The 17,474-nt window shown below is 44.3% G+C and overlaps 1 pseudogene; it reads right to left on the bottom strand.

Moving 5' to 3' along the window:
- The window catches only part of LOC108403857 (dynein axonemal heavy chain 9-like), a 594,862-nt pseudogene that overhangs the window by 566,848 nt on the left and 10,540 nt on the right, over positions 1–17,474 (bottom strand).

Here is a 17,474-nt window from a genome sequence, read left to right as displayed (position 1 = left end):
TCATCACACTTTATTTTTAAGTCTATGATGGATTATTTTCACAGCCTGTCTTGTATAATTTGGGTTGTCCATATGTCTGTTGTCCCCACTACATGTGAGTTCTTTGAGGATAGGGGTCAGTCTCCCAACAGTCTCTCACATACTACCCTGCATAGGTTAATCCATCAATGAAAATTTGTTGAACTGAATCAGAGTATACAAGAGAAGTGAATGCAAAGTCCCCACCTTTAAGATGTTCATAGTCTAGTTAAGAAAATTAACAGTGGTAATATACTAAAAATCCTCATTCATGGAGTGCCCAGTATACACTGGAGACTGTGAGAGATGGAGCCTCTCTCAAGCAATAGTGCAGCCTCCCCAGGTGAATGGCAGGAAAATGTTCTAAGCCTACTAATCATTTCCAAAGAGAAGGAAGAAGGAACACCAATCTCCCTTGTCTTCTCCACTTTGGATATACATCTGAGGGGATAGACTTATGTTTCAAATACAAACCAGATCACCAGGGAATCATCTGAGGATCTACCAGCTTGTTAGGATCTTGACTCCCCATGTTTTCCCCAGACTCCAGGTGGTGCCGTTACCTTCCGTTTGCCAGTTGAGAGTCTCCTCTGCAGCTCTCAGGCAGAGATCAATATTTTGCAGCTCTTTCTCCACTAATGGAAATTCTACCTCTAGCAGACTTTTCAAAACCTTGTTGTACCAATTGACCATTAGCTCCAAGTTAGCCACAAGCTGCCGATAGAATTCCCTGGAAGAGAACATGGCTGCTGCCATCTCGGGGATGTGCTTCATCTGCCTGGGTTCGAGATAACTCATTTCTTTCAGCACTGAAATCAGCTGGAGAAAGAATTGACGTAAGTAGCTGTAGTTCCATGGCAGTGAATATTGGCGATGTCATTCAAGGACAAGAAAAACCCAGGGATGCAAATACCTTCTGGGTCCCCTCTGAACTCCTGTTCCTACATGTTCCTTAAACCTAGTTTTGGAAAAGGAAACTGTCAGGCAGAAGGAAGAGCTCGTCCTGGCTGAGCCAGGTCCCATCAAGAGCTGGTGGTCTGAAGGACGAGGTGCATCTGGTCTGGGCCACCCATGTGCATGAAAAGACTCAAACTGGGACAAATAGTATCCTCTCCAAATGAGGTCAAACACATAGTCACAGACATGGACAGAACTGAGGGGAGATGCCCACTGTACAATGTTAACCATGGAAAAGAATCATTTGAAATATCCCTTCCTGTCAGAAACCCTGGGCTGTCATGTCTTTGTGTTTTAATATATGAGGAGGTCAGGAAATGGAAGCCACCCAGGCTTTTCTGAACTTCTGTGGGATGCTGACGTTAGCGGCAAGTGCAGAAGTGAGAAGCTAAGCAGATGTGGCCAAGTGAAAAAACAGGTTTATGAGGGTTTCCAGGCTCCATTTCTCATTATCTGTCATCCCGGCACCTCTGATGTGCATAGGTACAGATAACAAAACAAAAAGCTGTAAGTCCTCCGACCCATCACTACTCCCCACACCCCACTCTGTGTAAGAGCCCTGGGCTCCTGACTCTCCTTCCAGGGGCCCAGGGCCAGTTCTTCATTGCTGCCTAGCCAACTCTACTCAAGGTTTAGACAAAGGCTAACTACTCAGCAGGAAAATGATCTCAGCCTCTAGTTGATTTTGAATAAAGCTCAAGACAGATAATAAAAATCTAGATGCAAAAACATGAAAATAAATATTAAAAGAAAATGTGGGGTAGTTATATAATATTGAGGTAGAGAAGGCCATTCAGAACATACAACCACAAAATACAAGATAAAATTTACAGGCATAAAATATGATACACATAACAAAATGGCACACTTCAACTGGTAAAAGTATCTGCAACAGATTTCTTAATATCTGACAAAATACTTATCAAATATTCTAACAAATTTACAGGAAAAGAGGCCTTTTCCACTCAAAAGTGGGCAGAGGACATGAACAAGCAATTCATGGGAAAACCATGAGCAGCTAATGAACGCATGAAAAAGGTTCTACTTTCCAGTGGTCAAATAAATGCAAATTAAAACAATGGTGAGATGTTACATATATACATATTTATATTCAGTTCCACAGGCTGGAGGTGACTTGAAGAAATGCGTATTGGCTTAGCTGTCACCTCTCTCTACACTGGATTCCCAGGGAGCTTGCCATCAGGACAGAGGAAGGTGGCTGCTTGTAGCTCAGGGTGGCCAATACTTTTCTTTGGCTGAATGATGTACTTCCTGATGTGGGCTAACTTTTGGCCGTAGTTTTTTCCAGCATTAATTTGCCCATGGCAGCTGCAATCCACACAGTCTTCCACTGTAGATCATCTAGACCAAGGCTTCCCAACAGTGGCACTACTAACGTTTGCAGACAAAAACTCTTTGCGGTGCAAGGTAAAGAGCCAGGAGCATCCCCACTATCTACTCACTCTGTGCTACTGGCACTCATCCCATAGTTTACAACCAAAAATGCCTCCAGGGGGACAAAACTGCCTTGGTTGAGAATCACTAAAATCTTATTTTGGATTCTTATTTCCAAAGCTACTCCTTTGAGGTTCGTCTTATGGTATCTCATAAATATAGATTTGTACATGTTGAGATTCTAGCTCCCAACTAGCTGAGGACTCCCTAAGAACAGGAACCAGTGTTACATTTGGTCGGCCCTCCAGCCTCTAGTCAGTGCCTTCACACAGAGAGTGCATTCAAGGTAGGCCTAATCGACTGTTTGGTACTAACTGGTCTGTAATGCTGTTTTTCTATCTGTCCCAAGAGGGGTAGCAATGTCTGTAACCTGTTTAAATACCTTCTGGAATTTCAGGCAGAGAATACCTAAGATATGATATTGAAACTTTTTGTTGAGTTAATCTTACATGTACTTCCCTAACTTCATATGGGAAGTCAAGTTCGTAATAAAGCTGTTCTCATATGAAAATTTAAAGACTATTTTGCAATATTTTCTGTTGTGCAAAATCGAAGCAAATATATCAGCTAACCTTGGAGAAGAATATGAACATTGGACACCTTAAGAAAACACGACACTGAGGAATTCATCCTGAAAAGGAAATCCAGGGTGGAAATTCTTTTGAGCAGCTTTTATATGTTCTAATAAAAAGCCATTTTGCCTTTGAAATCAGCAGAGTTAAGCAAAACTCTTCAAGAACACAAAAGGAAATTACTGCTGCCTGACTTACCTGTGGGTTAAAGTTGACAGTGATCTGCTTCGTCTCTGGGTCACGTTGCAGAAGTGGCTGGGAAAGATTGTACTGTGACTTCTCTGATACCGTCTGACACCAGTCATCATAAAGACTTGTCTCATATCTGTGCGGATCAGAGACAAGAGCCACTTCATAAGCACCTTCCCCCCACGACACCTAGCAATGATTTACTAAAGATATATTTAACATATGTATCTATACAGAGAGATATATTAACATATATACAACATACCTATCTGTGTGCATGCACATATACATATGTACATTCATATATATACATACACACACATATATATAAAACCATGAACTGAAAATACTATTAGTAAAATACCTGGATACATTCTTAAGTCAAAGTCATTGACTCAGCCAGGCATGGCAGCTCCTGCAGGTAACCCCTCATTTCTAATGGTGCTCATCAGAGGTGAGCAGAGAGGCTCCATGAGGTCCTAGTAGGGAATAAAGGTTGTGATTAGTCTCAGCCAATGTGGGAAGAAGTAACTGGGTAAGATCTGCTCTCACACTAATCTGCAGGCAGCTCACAGACACTCATAGTCTAGTCTCCACAGGCTGACTGCACACCTGCCCTGCACTGGGCAAGGGGACAGAGCCACCAGGAGTGCCCCACCAGGTGGTAAAGGCTGCTAGCAGCAGGGGCCGCGGGAAATGGAGTGTAGCAAGTGCAGGCCTAGAGAGCTGCACAGGGCGTTAGGTGCCTAATGGCAGGGGTGGGGGTGACAGGGAAATTGCCAGGCAGGTTTTGTGGAAGAGGGGCCGAAGCGATGCCTGGCTGAGTGTAAGGATGAGTAGTGGCTGGGTGGCAGAAGAGTGTTCCTGGCAGAAACAACAGCATGGCCAAAATCTGGAGGTAAGAAACAGCTAAAACATCAGAGTGTATGCTAAGAACACCTGAGGCCAGAGGGGCTAAGGGTCAAGGCTGGAGAGGGATGTAAGGGCCACATTACAAAAGGCTTTGCATGTGTTGGTAAAGAGATGGCAGGAGGCCCCCCTGAGGGCTTTTCAGCCAGGGGATGTGGTGACATGATCACTGAGAGATTTGGCAACTGTGGGCAGTGTGGGCAACAGACCCTGGGCTTACCACAGCTTTAAAGCAGGAACAACTATGAACCCCTGCAAAATTTTCATTCTTATGCTTTCTCCATAGAAGGATACAAGAAATATTTTTAAAACGTATTTTCTCTCTGTGCAGCACAAACTGTTGCTTTCTGCTTAGTGAGCAGCTGCTGTGATTTCCCATCACACTGATTTCAGAGTGCCGGGAAGAGCACCCTACTTTTTCTAGATTCCCAAGTTCATGCTCCCAACAAAACTACACTGGACAAGTGTCTGTTTCTAGAGTAGAGCTGCATTCCCCAGAGGCCCTGTGTCTGCAAGCCAGAAGCACTGTACTCACAGATATTGGGTTTATAACTTAAAACACGGGTGACATTTCACAGCCAGTGAGGATCTGAACCAACTCGGGACTGCAAAAGGCATCACGGGGCCTGTGCAATTTGTAGAACAAGACAATCCCAGAAGTGTTTACTTTTCCAGCAAGGAGAGCATGGCTTCATATTTTTATATCATGCACTTTCCTTCAGCTGATTCCATGCATCTATCCGTACAACAGAGAAGAAAATGGCACCCGATTAGAAGAAGTCAAAATAATGGTCTGAATAACAAATTGCAGCCTATAAAGAACAGTTTCTTGAGCTGGTTTCCAAATGCCCTTAAAATGAGCCTTCATTCTTCTTCCTGAACATACTCTGTGGGCCACTAGGGGGCATTTGCAGGTTCTGAAACACAAGCAGCCCCAAGGATGACAGAGATGGCAGAACCTTCCACCCACCCTCTCACCCCAGCCAGCCAGTCATGCACAGGGAAATGAAATTCTTCAAAAATATGAATGAAAGGGAAATTGAGACATGGAAGAAAAATTCTAAGTGCTGTTGTATTTTATATTTAGGGAAAAAAACGATATATAATAATACATTATAATGTAACAAAAACTATGTAACATATATAACATTATACATGCGTATATGTATATAACTGTTTCATATGTGTGTATAACAATGTTTTATATATGCATATATGTATATAACAATGTTTATCCATACAAACACATATGTATAAGCATTGTTATATACGTGTGTGTATGTGTGTGCACATGTGTGTGTGTACATATACATTTCTCTCTCTCTGACATCCCTCTAGGACAGGCAATGAGAAACCCTGCTACTAATTACTCATTAATATGTTCCTAGGAGGTTCCCTCCACTTCTTATGCCCCCAAACTTGGGCACACATGATGCACATGCATGAAGACACACACATGCACATGTACACATGCTCACATGTACAGACACACTCAGATTCCACAGGGATGCTGAGGACCACAGAGGAATGTGAGCAGAGTCCAGCCCCAGGCACTGTTACCCACACTTGTTCCCCCAGTTTTGACACTCCTTTACAACACTGTATGTTCCCAGGAGGGTCCAGTTCCTGGGAGAATTGGTGAAATATCCATCATTTTCAGAAACCTTCACACTAAGTGTCTTGGAGGTTCTGGTCTTGTTTGTTCTGTTAGCAAAATGATGCAGCTTATTGCAAAGATTCTTTAAAATCCATTTGCTATATAAACCAATACAGGGTGTCTTCACAAGATCTCCTGAACTTTCAGTGTAAGCCCTCATGCCTGCAGAGAGAGCCCTGGATTTCCTGGCCATTTTTTCCAGGTGCTTAGTTCCCTTACATGGTGACTGGGGAGATGCGGCTGCCAGGCAGTAAGAAGTAGAAAGGGCTTCGGACCAGGGGGTGGGCTCCCCTCTCAAGCTGTGGGATTTCTGCAAGGTTCATGATCCAAGATCTCAGGTTCATATCTGGAACAGAAAGAGGCTAGAGGAGAGAGGGGCTTCTCACACGGGGGGTCTGTGGCATGGGCCAGAAGGCCCAAGAGGTCATAGGAATGAGGACTGACTGCCTGCATGTAGACTGCACTTCATGGTGAGGCATCTAAAACACTTTAATTAACCAATTTATATAGAGAGAGTGCAAGACAAATGTGAATTCATTTTTAAAACCAATGGCATATCCATGGGAATTGTAGGGGACATGGTGGGGTGCCATTCAGGGCCCCTTCCGGGCCCAGGCAGCTGAGAGGAAGCATGGCTGCCTCCCTCTTTGGGAACAGCCTCAGCCAGAAAAAGCCATGTTACCCCAAGTTGGGCCCCTCCTAGGACAGCTGACATCCAGCAACTAGCTAATGTGGGAGTAGGAGGCCTGGCAATGCCAGAGGGCCAGAGTTCCCCATAAAATGGGCTGAGGCCTTGTTGCAACTGTACCACAGCTCACTTCTCCCTCTGCCCAATCCCTTCCCCTAACCCCCAGATGCTGCTCCCAAGAGCATCTCTGAATTCCTGCACACACATGTTGGTGTCTGCTTCAAGAGAACTAGACCACAGGCAGCTACTGCAGTCTACTTTCCTAAAAGCAGACCCACTCCTCCCCACCCACTCACATCTTCTCCCTGCCACCAAGCTTCCCATGGTAGGGGCCCCTGGGAAGAGCTCTGGGCTAGGAGCCCTGAGCCCCAGGCTCTTGTTTCAGTTCTTTCCTTGCCTTTCTTTGTGAATTTAGGCCTGTCACCTCATTTCTGCTTCTCTCAGTTTCTTCATCTGCAAAACAAAGTTCTCGCTCAGATCAGAGCAGATGCTGCAGATGGTTGCCACCCTCCTACCCCATGACACTTCAGACCTGCCCCAGGAGTGTGATTGTGTGATCTGTGTGGAGTCTGAAAAAATGGAGAATACTTGAGAATTTTGAAGTAGAGCATTTCACATACAAATCCCGATTTTTAGCTTCTCTCCAACAGTCTGGAGATTGCTCACACTGAGTCTGCTCTTCTGCTCCCCAGGCTGGATGGCATATCCCTCGGGGCTCCCTCCCGGCTGTCTTGCACTGTCTTCCAGGCCCCTGAAAGCATTTGGTCTTGGCTCTTGGGTCTCTAAAGCCCTTCCTAGCATCAAAATGCCCGTAACGCCAATGTCCAGACTCCACTTCCTTTGTTGCTGTTGTGTTTGCCAAAGTGGGTGCTCTAGACGAGACTGAGCCTTTAGAGAGAGGGCTCAGGGAACGACTGGCCTCCAGAGGAAGCATCTTGAACATGGCAAAATGTTCCCTCTCGCTTCTAGCAACTCGAGAGGCACTCACTAGCCTGACTTCCAGATGCAGCTATGAGGTAGGTCACTGGTCTCCAACCCCGTCAGTTGTCAGAATCCTGGGGAGGCTTGCCGAGGAAGCAGACTCATAGGCCCCATCCCGGGACTGGGATCCAGTGGGTGAGGGGTGAGCCTGGGATCTGCGTTTTTATAGGCCCCCAAGGGGTTCTGATGCATACATCAAGTCCTTACACCATGCTTGACACTGGGCTTCATTGTTTTCCAGCAGCCTCCAAAGAGACATTGTGTCAGAGGGAGCTGTGAGGAGGAATTCCAGGGGCCTTGAAAATTCTGACTCATTTTTCTCTGAAAAGAAACCTCACAGAGCAGAAAGGGTCAGACCATGGTCCATTAAGCTTCACTTAACACCAAGAGGTCCCCTAATTAGTCCAACATATCAATCTTGTTACTGTTTGGCCAACAGCTATGTGGTTGCTGTAGACTAAATGTTTATGTCCCCCCAAAAGTCCTGTGTTGAAGCTTGATCCCCAGGGTGACAGTATCTGGAAGCGGGGCCTTTGCGAGGTGCTTAGGTCATGAGTGTGGAGCCCTTGCAAATGGGATTAGTGCCCCTGTAGAAGAGGCTTCACAGAGACCCCTCTGCCATGTGAGTAGAGTGAGAAGACAGCCGTTATGAAACGGGAAGCCGTTCACCAGACACTGTATTTGTCGGCACCTTGATCTTGGACTTCCCAGCTTCCAGACTGTGGCAAACATACTGCTGATGCTTATAAGCCACCCGTCTGTGGTATTTTGTTACAGCAGCCCAAATGGACCAGACACTGGGCAATTGCAGGAAATGAAAAGAAATGAGTATGATTTTTGTGTCTTAGTGAGTTGCATGTCTACTAAAACTCAAAATCCAGAGCAGCAGCAGAAGCCTAAAACCACCTGCCTTTGAGAATAAAATACTCACGGATGTGTGATGCATCCAAAGTTGGTGAAGGGTCCCTGGATGCGCTGTCTGAACTCCTGCGCCCAGCGGAGACCCCCGGCCACAGTGGGCATGTTCTTGTGCACTGAGGAGAACCCTGGGGACACAGCACAGCCAGATTGAAGGGAGGCTGTAGCTGCTTGCCCCACTCTGCCCCAGGAACACCTTCAGCCTCTGCTTTTGGCCTCATCTACCTCCACATGCTAAGGTCACCTGTGCTCACACTGAGATGGGGTGTTCCTGCAAGATCACCATGTTCTGCTAAGGAATAAGGAAGTGTGACCTTGGGAAGAACACTGAACAGGGTCAGAGGACAGAGGTCCCCAGGCAGCTCTACCACCCACTAGATTTCTGACTTCACAGCAGTGACTTTCAGCCAGGCTGCCCATCGGCATCACCTGGGCCCTGCCCTCGCCATTCAGATTTAATTGATCTGGGTGGTGGGGGCAGTGCCCAGCCCACCTGTATTTTTAAAAAAACCTCTTGAGAGGATTCTAATTGCACAGTCACGCTTGAGAAATGCTGCCTTAAACAGACAACTTAATCTCTCTGAGGCTCAATCTTTTCATCTATAAAATGGGAATAATAACCTCAGGGTTCCTATTAGAATCTAGTAAGATTATAAGTGAGACAAGCCATGTGGACTGTGAAGCACTTGCCCAGAGTTAGCACTGCCTGGTTATTCTTATTTTAATTCACACAGTGGGTTTGTTTGCTTACAGTTAGTGGCCCAGATTTAACAATTATAAGATTTCGTTTTTTGAAAAAAGTCAGTTTCCAGCTTCCCTCGTAAAATTGGAAGATCTGGCAACAATCAGCAGCCACTTCCAACTGGCAAGTGGAGCTGAACGGGGCCCCGTCATTTAGTTTACCCTGGACATCCCCACTCTGATGTCTCATGCTCAGCCCAGATCCATTACTGCCATTTTTCTGCTTGGCCCCCATGGTAGGCAAAATTCTAGGATGACACCGCATCCTCGCATAATCCTCTCCTCCTGAAGTATGGGTAGCAGCTCTGAACACAGTGAGATGGTCACTCCTGTGAAGATGTTATCTTGTACGGCAAAAGGGAGAGGCTCCTCGCAGGCCTGTCTTAATCAGCTGAGCCCTAAAAGCAGAGGGTTTTCTGTGGTGGAAGAGGAAGTCAGGGATCTGAAGCATGAGAAGGATTTACTGTGCCTTTACTGGTTTGAAGATGGAAGCAGCTACATAGCCTTGCCGACTGGTAAGGAATGGGAGCTCTTTCTGTTGCTGAGTGGCCCCCAGCTGGCAGTCAACAAGGAAATGGAGACCTCAGTCACAAGGAACTGGATTCCACCAGCAAGAATGGGCTCAGAAGTGGTTTGTCCCCCCCGAGCCTTCAGATGAGAACTCGGCCTGGCTAATACCTTGATTCCAGCCTCGTGATTCTCTGAGTGGAGAACCAAGGCATACCACGCAGGGCTTCTGGCCTGCAGAAGAGCGAAGATGTGTGTGGTTTTAAGACACTAGGTTGAGATGATGTGTCAGGCAGGAATGGAAAACTAATATGGCCTCTGAAGGTATCTGAGTTTTTGAATTCCATGTCTGACTGGATGAAGTCATGAGGGTTACCCCACATAAAGCTGGGGACAACAGATTTCCTGAGAACAGCTTCTTAACTGGAAGCATTCTTAATAGCCACACTATGAAACCTGTTTATAGACAGAGTGGTCCTGCCACTCCAATACTTAAAAACCTTGGGTAATTTCCCATTGCCTGAATATTGAATTCTGGGTTCTTTAATATGGTACTCAGAGCACTTCACAACCCAGCCCAAACTCCAGGGCTGCCCTGCTCTCTCTCCTTACACCTTGTTTGGCTACAAGCAGGTCTGACTGGGCACCTTCTGCATCCTCCCCTGTCTTTGCTTTAGAGGCCTGGGCTGCCCATGCCCCCTTTCAGGGCTCTGCCTCTTGCTACCTCCTCCACACACTCTCCCTTGAATCTTCGAGCCACAGTTCATCTTGTTTGTTATGGTTCTTTAGACTCAAATCGAGCACTACTTATACTCTGCTATGTGTTATTGTTAACTCTGTTGAGGGATGGTGGGTTCCTTGAAGGACTACATTTTGGTATTAAGTAGTCTATCCCTTAGTATGGCCTGTCTCTGCATACAGTGTCTACAAATGTGTCCTGCATACAGCAAAGATCAAATAAATGTTTGTAAAGCTGAACTGATCTTGTGTTTAACTTTCAAACAGATAAGATTAAGCACTGCAATAAAAATATAGCCATCACATCTCAGCGTGGGACCACCCTTTGTCAGGCTCCCACTAGTTCCTCCCCCCAGAAGCATGATTGCTATGGCATTGGAAGGGATCAGCAACTTTTCTCAGGCATGTGAAAATCTGTTGTGGGTTGAGGTATGTTGGAGATTAATCAATGTGGCAACATGGATCGAGGGTCAACTCATACATTATTCTAAGGTCTCAATGAACTAGAAGCCATCAAGATGTCACTGCTCTGCGTCAGCCTGCCAATCTCAGCCCCAGACACAAGGAAATGTGCAGTTCAGTGCACTCTAAAATCACCCAAGAGGGTCTGGCACTTCAGGTAAGAAGGCTGTGCTTGCTTTTCTTGGAAATGTCATTGATACACAGTGAACAGTTAATAAATACAATAGGAGTGAAGGGCACCCTTACCCAGAATGGAACCTCCCCTTCCATACTCCATCCCCCTGGCATCAAACCTACCGAATTCTGCCTCCTTCTGGATACGCTGACTGTAGATTATTCTCACTGCATCCAGGTCTTTGTTGAACATTTGGATGAGCACCAGGTATTTATCGGCTACATCCTGTGCTACTGGTGGTCTTTCAACGAGCTTTCCTGCTATGTCTATGAGCTGCAGAGGAGGCGGAGAAAGAAGAGGAGAAAGTCACAGATTCAACCTTTCTGTGGTTACATAAATCTTATTCTCTGGCTTTTCTTTCACATGCCTACCAAAGTAAGGGATTCAGGAAATTGTTATTGTGCAACTGGATCAATAATCATTAATTGGTGGGTATTCATAGTATGCCCCCCTGTCCTTTGCTCCTAAAGAAGGACTCCTATCTGTTGAATTACCTACCAGACCCTCTTGTGTTGTAAGAATCTGGATAAAGGATAAAACAAAGAGAAAACTAGAAATGTCAGAAAGGTTAAGCTGATCTACATAAAATATGACCGAAAATAGAGCAGGAGGGTGAAAATGGATATGGAAAAAAATGCTAAGTGGGCTGGTTGTTGGGGAGAATTTAGAAGGCTAAAGTCTGAGAGTGAGAACAAGAAAAACTTTCAGAGAGAACCAATTCTAAAAAATATCTGACAAATTTCTAAGAACTAACAAATGCTTGGAGAGAGGAGTCCCAAAGTCTTCCTATGCAAGTTATGGAACAGCAGGTAGCAGGTATTTATTAAAGGAGACACATACACACACACACACACTCAACACCCTCAGTGGCTAATGAACCTGGCAATTTGAGGGCCCCAGTATTCTAGAAGAGCATAGGGTCACCCAAACTGAGTTTAAGCTTGTTCTTCAATTGTCCCCCATTCATCCACTTTATGTTTTAGATATTTTCAATGACTTGAAACTTAACTTCTCAAGGAAGTCTATTCCATCTTTGAGCAGTTTTGACAAAAATCTCTTTCCCCTATTGAGCCAGAATCTGCTCATTGTAACTTGCACGGATTAGTTCTGGTTCTAATCCTTAAGGCTTTACATAATAGGTCTCCTCATAGTCCATAGAAGACTTGTCGTGTTCTACTACATCTTCATGCCTCATGCCTCAGAATTCTCAGTTATACAGCTGTTTATCTGCTCATCATCCTAAACCTTCCCCTCCATGTGCTTATACCATCTGATCTGGGCATCATAGGGCAAGGACACAGGTCTTCTTAGTCTAGTTACTTGTACTTGAACTCTGTAAGCATTTACACGGCAGGTGGTTTGTTCCAGCTTGAACCAACTTGACAGCAGTGATTAAGTAGCCACTTGTCCTGCACAGCCAAAGTTTCAGGACAGTGACCATTAGACTTCTTCACTTCTAATGGGCACCCTACTGATAAGGCCCAAAGAGCTCGTTCCAAAAGAAACTCTTTTGAAAAATATTTCTTCCTCATCATGTTTTCAGAAATGCATTTGTGATCAACCTGAGAAACCCAGTTCTGTACACTCCCTGGCCCCAGGACACCCACAATGAACTATCAGGAACAATTAATATCTGATATTAATTAATTAATACCAGGAACAAAACAGTTGGAAGAGCATCCTTACTCTCCTCGGATGAGGGTGGGGGAAGAATCGGGCACAGGGTCCATGCAACTGCAGAAACCTTAAAGGCATACTCCAAACTGGGTGCGTCATCGAAGGCTTGAATAAAGATAGTCCCCAGTCTTCGGTCGAGATCTTCTACTCTCTGGTTAAATTCAGAAACATCATTTTCAAATTCCTAAAGAGACAGCATATGGACATACGGAAAACATGATTTTCTAAAGGCCAATCCCACTATGCTCTTTACTATCAACCTTTGTATTTCAGTCAGTTATATCAAGGATTTATTTTAATTTTCTAAAATTCGCCTTGGTGTGACTTAGTTGTTATCCCTGTAGGTCATCAGTTACCCTATGATTGCAGCATTTTTGTCCCCAGATACTCTAGACAAAAGGACAAAGGGAGTCAAATGTGAGGCCAGCACCCTGTCACCTCCCTTTCTGTGTCACCTGTCCCCTCCTGAGCCCCTTCTCTGTCACCCACAGCCCCAGCTCATGCTGCTGTGAGGGCTGCCTCAGCACAACAGCCCCAGCCACAGGGTTATTCCATCCTAACCATCTGCTTTCCTTCCTCTCTTGAGTCAAAATCCTATTTTTTCACCATAAACAAACTCATCTGGGCATGAGGAACAAAGTTACTAAACTAATACACACCATTTCTTCTAAGTGCATCTGAATTGGTTGAGACAGCAGCTAGCCATTGTTCCTGAGGTTGCCAAAGTTAGCAAATAAAAATACAGGACACACAGCTGTATTTAAATTTCAGATCACTGAATACCGTTTGTAGTATGAGCATGCCCCAATTACTGCATTTCATCTGGCAACCTAAAGGGTGTTCTCTTTCTTAGTATGCAGCAATTTTCAGAGAAACTTTGTTAACTCAAACCTCTAATTTGTGGAACGATTATTATTGGCTATTATTGCTTTTAACAGGAATGCATACTCTGATGAAAAGACAAAGAAAAATTAAAAACACAGTATTTTCCTACTTCCCTAGCCCAGCCACATGAACATTGTAGTATGTTTCCCTATGCCTAGAATTTTGTTTTGATTTGTTTTACCATAGTGTTAGGAAACACATGGAATATATTCTACTTTGTAGTCCACCTTTTTTTTCCTTCCTTCTTTAGATTAATGGAATTTTTAGGAAGTGGTAACTATCGGGTTTGGCCAACTAAAATCTCCCGCTGTCTGAAGGTGCTCCAAGCCTCCAGTTTCCTTCTTCTTCCCCTCCAGTACTCTTAAAATTCCTTCTCCAGTAACCCAGCCACTCCCTCCTCAGGGAGCTCTGTCTCCTGCTCAGTACTGGCCCTTTCGCATCTTTGTCTCTACTTAGGACTTGGACTCACAGGTCTGAGAGTCCCTGGGCTGCAGGTAAGATGTGGATTCTTGTGTCCCAATCCTGGAAAACTCTGGCCTTCCTGAGGGCTTACTCTCTTGGAAGCCAGGGTTAGATCAGAAAAACAGATAAGAAACGACTGTATCACTTATGCCTCCCCACTCCACAAATAAAACTCTGCCCAGGGATGCCTCACCCTTATGTAGCAGTCACTGCTGGAAGCTTAAAGCTTTGAAAGCAGCAGAGCAACCTGCAGCCGGGGCCTCTGAGATCACCCTATACTCATCTCAGCATCCCTGAAGCCCTGGAATAGTAAAGAGCTGGAAGGGCCCTCCCTGATCTTTCTCCCAACACAAAGAATAATTAGGAGTGGTCTCTCTTGATCAAACCATGGACTCTGGAGCCAAAGGAAATGCACAGGAAAAATGCAAGGGAATACCCAGACTCTACAGGCTGGAGGCATCTGGGAGAGAAAAGCTTGCAGGTGGGCCCTTCCAAGCCCTACCGTGCTTTGGGGGTCCAAGCAGTCATAAGAAGATTCTGAGAAAACCCTGTACATCTCTTGAAATTCCTCGTACATTTGCTGAATCTGCTGACTCAGGGCTTTCCCTCTGATGACACTAAATTCAAGCTTTTCCAGTTTGTGGAAGTCCAAGGTTGTGTTCAGAAGATCCTACAAGAACAATTTATAAAAGAATTAAAATAATAATGATAATTATGATGATAACAACAGCAGATAACACTCAGATTAGCATGGGAAGAGCTGGGAATCATGTGGGGGTGATGGTTGCTTAGGAAAATGTGAAGCCTGATGAGTTTTGTAACCTTATTATTAGATTGGGTGGTTATAAATAACTCCTGGTTAAACTCAGTCACAAAGCAGAGAGAAAGTACAGATAGATAAAATTCACACAAACAAAAAATCAGATTTATACCTGTTTCTTTTTTGTGTTCTCTTATAAATACTAAAATATAATAACATCATTTACGTAACTGGTGGCTTTACTACTGATTTTTTTAAAACTCTAAAAGAGACCATTGTATCTGGTTTTAGAATGGCAGCTATCTTGAGGGATACTAAGAGGAAAGCGGATCTTTCCAATAGTTCTCAGCAAGAAAAGAAACCTGCGGGCTGCTCTTGCCAAGTACATGCAGTGTGATACGCCCCACAGTCAGCTGGGTGACGGTGGGCAATTACTTGACGTCTCTGCATTGGGTTTCTTCACCTGGAAGGGGATAATGATAGTAAGAGGTAAGTAAGTCAGCGCAGGCTTAGAATTTAGACCAGCGCCTGGCACACAGTGAATACCCAGTAAGTGTGTATTACTATCCCTGCTATTGACGTGCCAGTGTCCCGGCTGTGCTCAGAATAAAGTGAAGGTGGACAGTGCAACCCAAAGCCTTGGGGAGAAACCCTCCCGAGTCCACAGAAAGAGCTGATAGGGCAGCAGCCTCCAGAACACACTCACATGACAGATTGTGTTTATATCTCACATAAAAACCTCCAAACCAAGATGTTCTTCCCATTACAACTTCCAGCCTATGAGCATGTCTCTTCAATAGGAGAGAGGGAAATAAAAGTAATCTTTGTGTGATTTTGGCAAACATGTGGCAGGGCCCCCCAGGAGAGGGTGTTTTACTCTGAGGAATTTTGAACGGCAAGAAGGAGGAACACTGTGTCACGATGCTGAAAATCCCACAGGGTCCTGGGATATGCCCTCTGCCCACGGCCACTGCCAACAGGTGACCCCTCAGGCTTGCAGAGGGCTGTCCAGCTCCTTTTTCTTGTGGGGACACCAACTTCAATAGAAGTGACATAGGTACTGGGAAGTGGTAAGAAGTGGCTCCCCCAGGTTGGCAGGGGGCATGCAGGCAATCTTGGGAAGCCACCTGGCAATGCTTTTTAGCTCAGCTATGTTCAGGCATGGCTGTCAGCAAGTAGCTGAAGTGAGAGAGAAGAAAGAACCAGCCTAGCAAAGGAAGATATACACCCAAACCGGAGGCTCTTGCCACTGATTGTGGGAAATGGGTCAGTCTTTATTTAAAAACACGTTCGACTTTATATACTGGGAAGAAAGCTGAAATGAATTTTACTTAAGTGATATTGACTTAAGTAGTAATTAAGTTATTTAACAAGTGCTTAGTTGGAATCAGTGTTACAGGAGAAATGTATTTGTGCCTGCCATGGAATGTCACCTGGGTACCAATTTTTCATCATCCCATGGATGTCAATTTCAATTTTTAGGAAATACTCTCTAACCATTTTAAAAGACAGATGCATCTTGATATGTTTGATTACAACAGAAAACTAGACTATAATTTTGTTACACTATTTTTTTTTTCTCTCAGGAATACTTAAGGCATGGTTTTGGCTGGTCACTGGGAGGTGTTCCATCTCCAATGTAACAGATATATCATAGATATTAGAGAAATGTTTATTTAATCATTCTATTTTGGGAGAAACTCTATCACCAAAAAGAACACATATTTACATTACTTTATGTAACTTAACAAACACATAATGGGCAATACATTTACCTGAGGTTCAATTCAAGGTCTTAGACCTTTCCTTACTCCCTTATTAAATGAGCCCCCCCATCCTACTCCTTCTTTCCTCTGGACCCTCTGTGCCCTGTTGCCCTGCTTAAGCTTTCTCCAGAGCTCTTACCATTCTCTGGCATTATCATATATTATTTAGCCCCCTTCAGTCCCTGGAAGAGTCCTGGACACTGAAGAATTATTTGTGGAATGAATGAATATATGATCTTTGAACTCTAACAGCTACAGTAGTACCTCTAGGAGAAGGTGAAAAGGTGGTAGAGAATCTAGGAACCATGATCTCAGGATCAATTGGAGAAAATAGGAAAAACTAGACAAGAGGAGAGAATTCTAAACCAAGGCTGAACTGCATCTTCAAATGCATTTGACCAAAAGTTCAAGGTTAAACCTTATGTGGTGCTTCTCTGAGGCAAGAACTAAGGTGAACAGGACAAGGAAGCAAGTTCGGGCTCAACTTGTAAGCTGTACTTATAAGATTTCTTGTATTCTACCTACCATTTTAACCTACAAGAAATGACAATTTCATGTGGTTTTCCACTTAATAAAGACAGAACCATCTGATATCCAGATATGTCTAACTGTAGAATGGGCTGCTAAGAGAGGTAGTAAGCTCTCCTTATAAGGATGGATTTTAGTAGAATTTTGACATCAGAAGTATTGTAGAGAAGATTTCTGAATCAGGCAGGAAACTGTCTTACAAATGCAGAAACAGATTCATCATGATGGTGACTATATCTTTGTGCCTTAAAATATTTAAATGTAAGTTCTCGTTTTTTATTTAGAAGTCCTCACAAGGCAGATAAAAGGCAATTTACACCAATAGGAGGTTTAAATGGTATTTTTTAAATATCCATTTTTATTCATCACAGTAGTAAACACATGAAATTCACCGTGGTACATACAGGCTGAAAATGTCAACTTCAGGGG

This window comes from Manis javanica, chromosome 4 (genome assembly GCF_040802235.1).
Source record: "Manis javanica isolate MJ-LG chromosome 4, MJ_LKY, whole genome shotgun sequence".
NCBI classification, from domain to species: Eukaryota; Metazoa; Chordata; class Mammalia; order Pholidota; family Manidae; genus Manis; species Manis javanica.
This window is presented reverse-complemented; position numbering and strand designations above follow the sequence as displayed.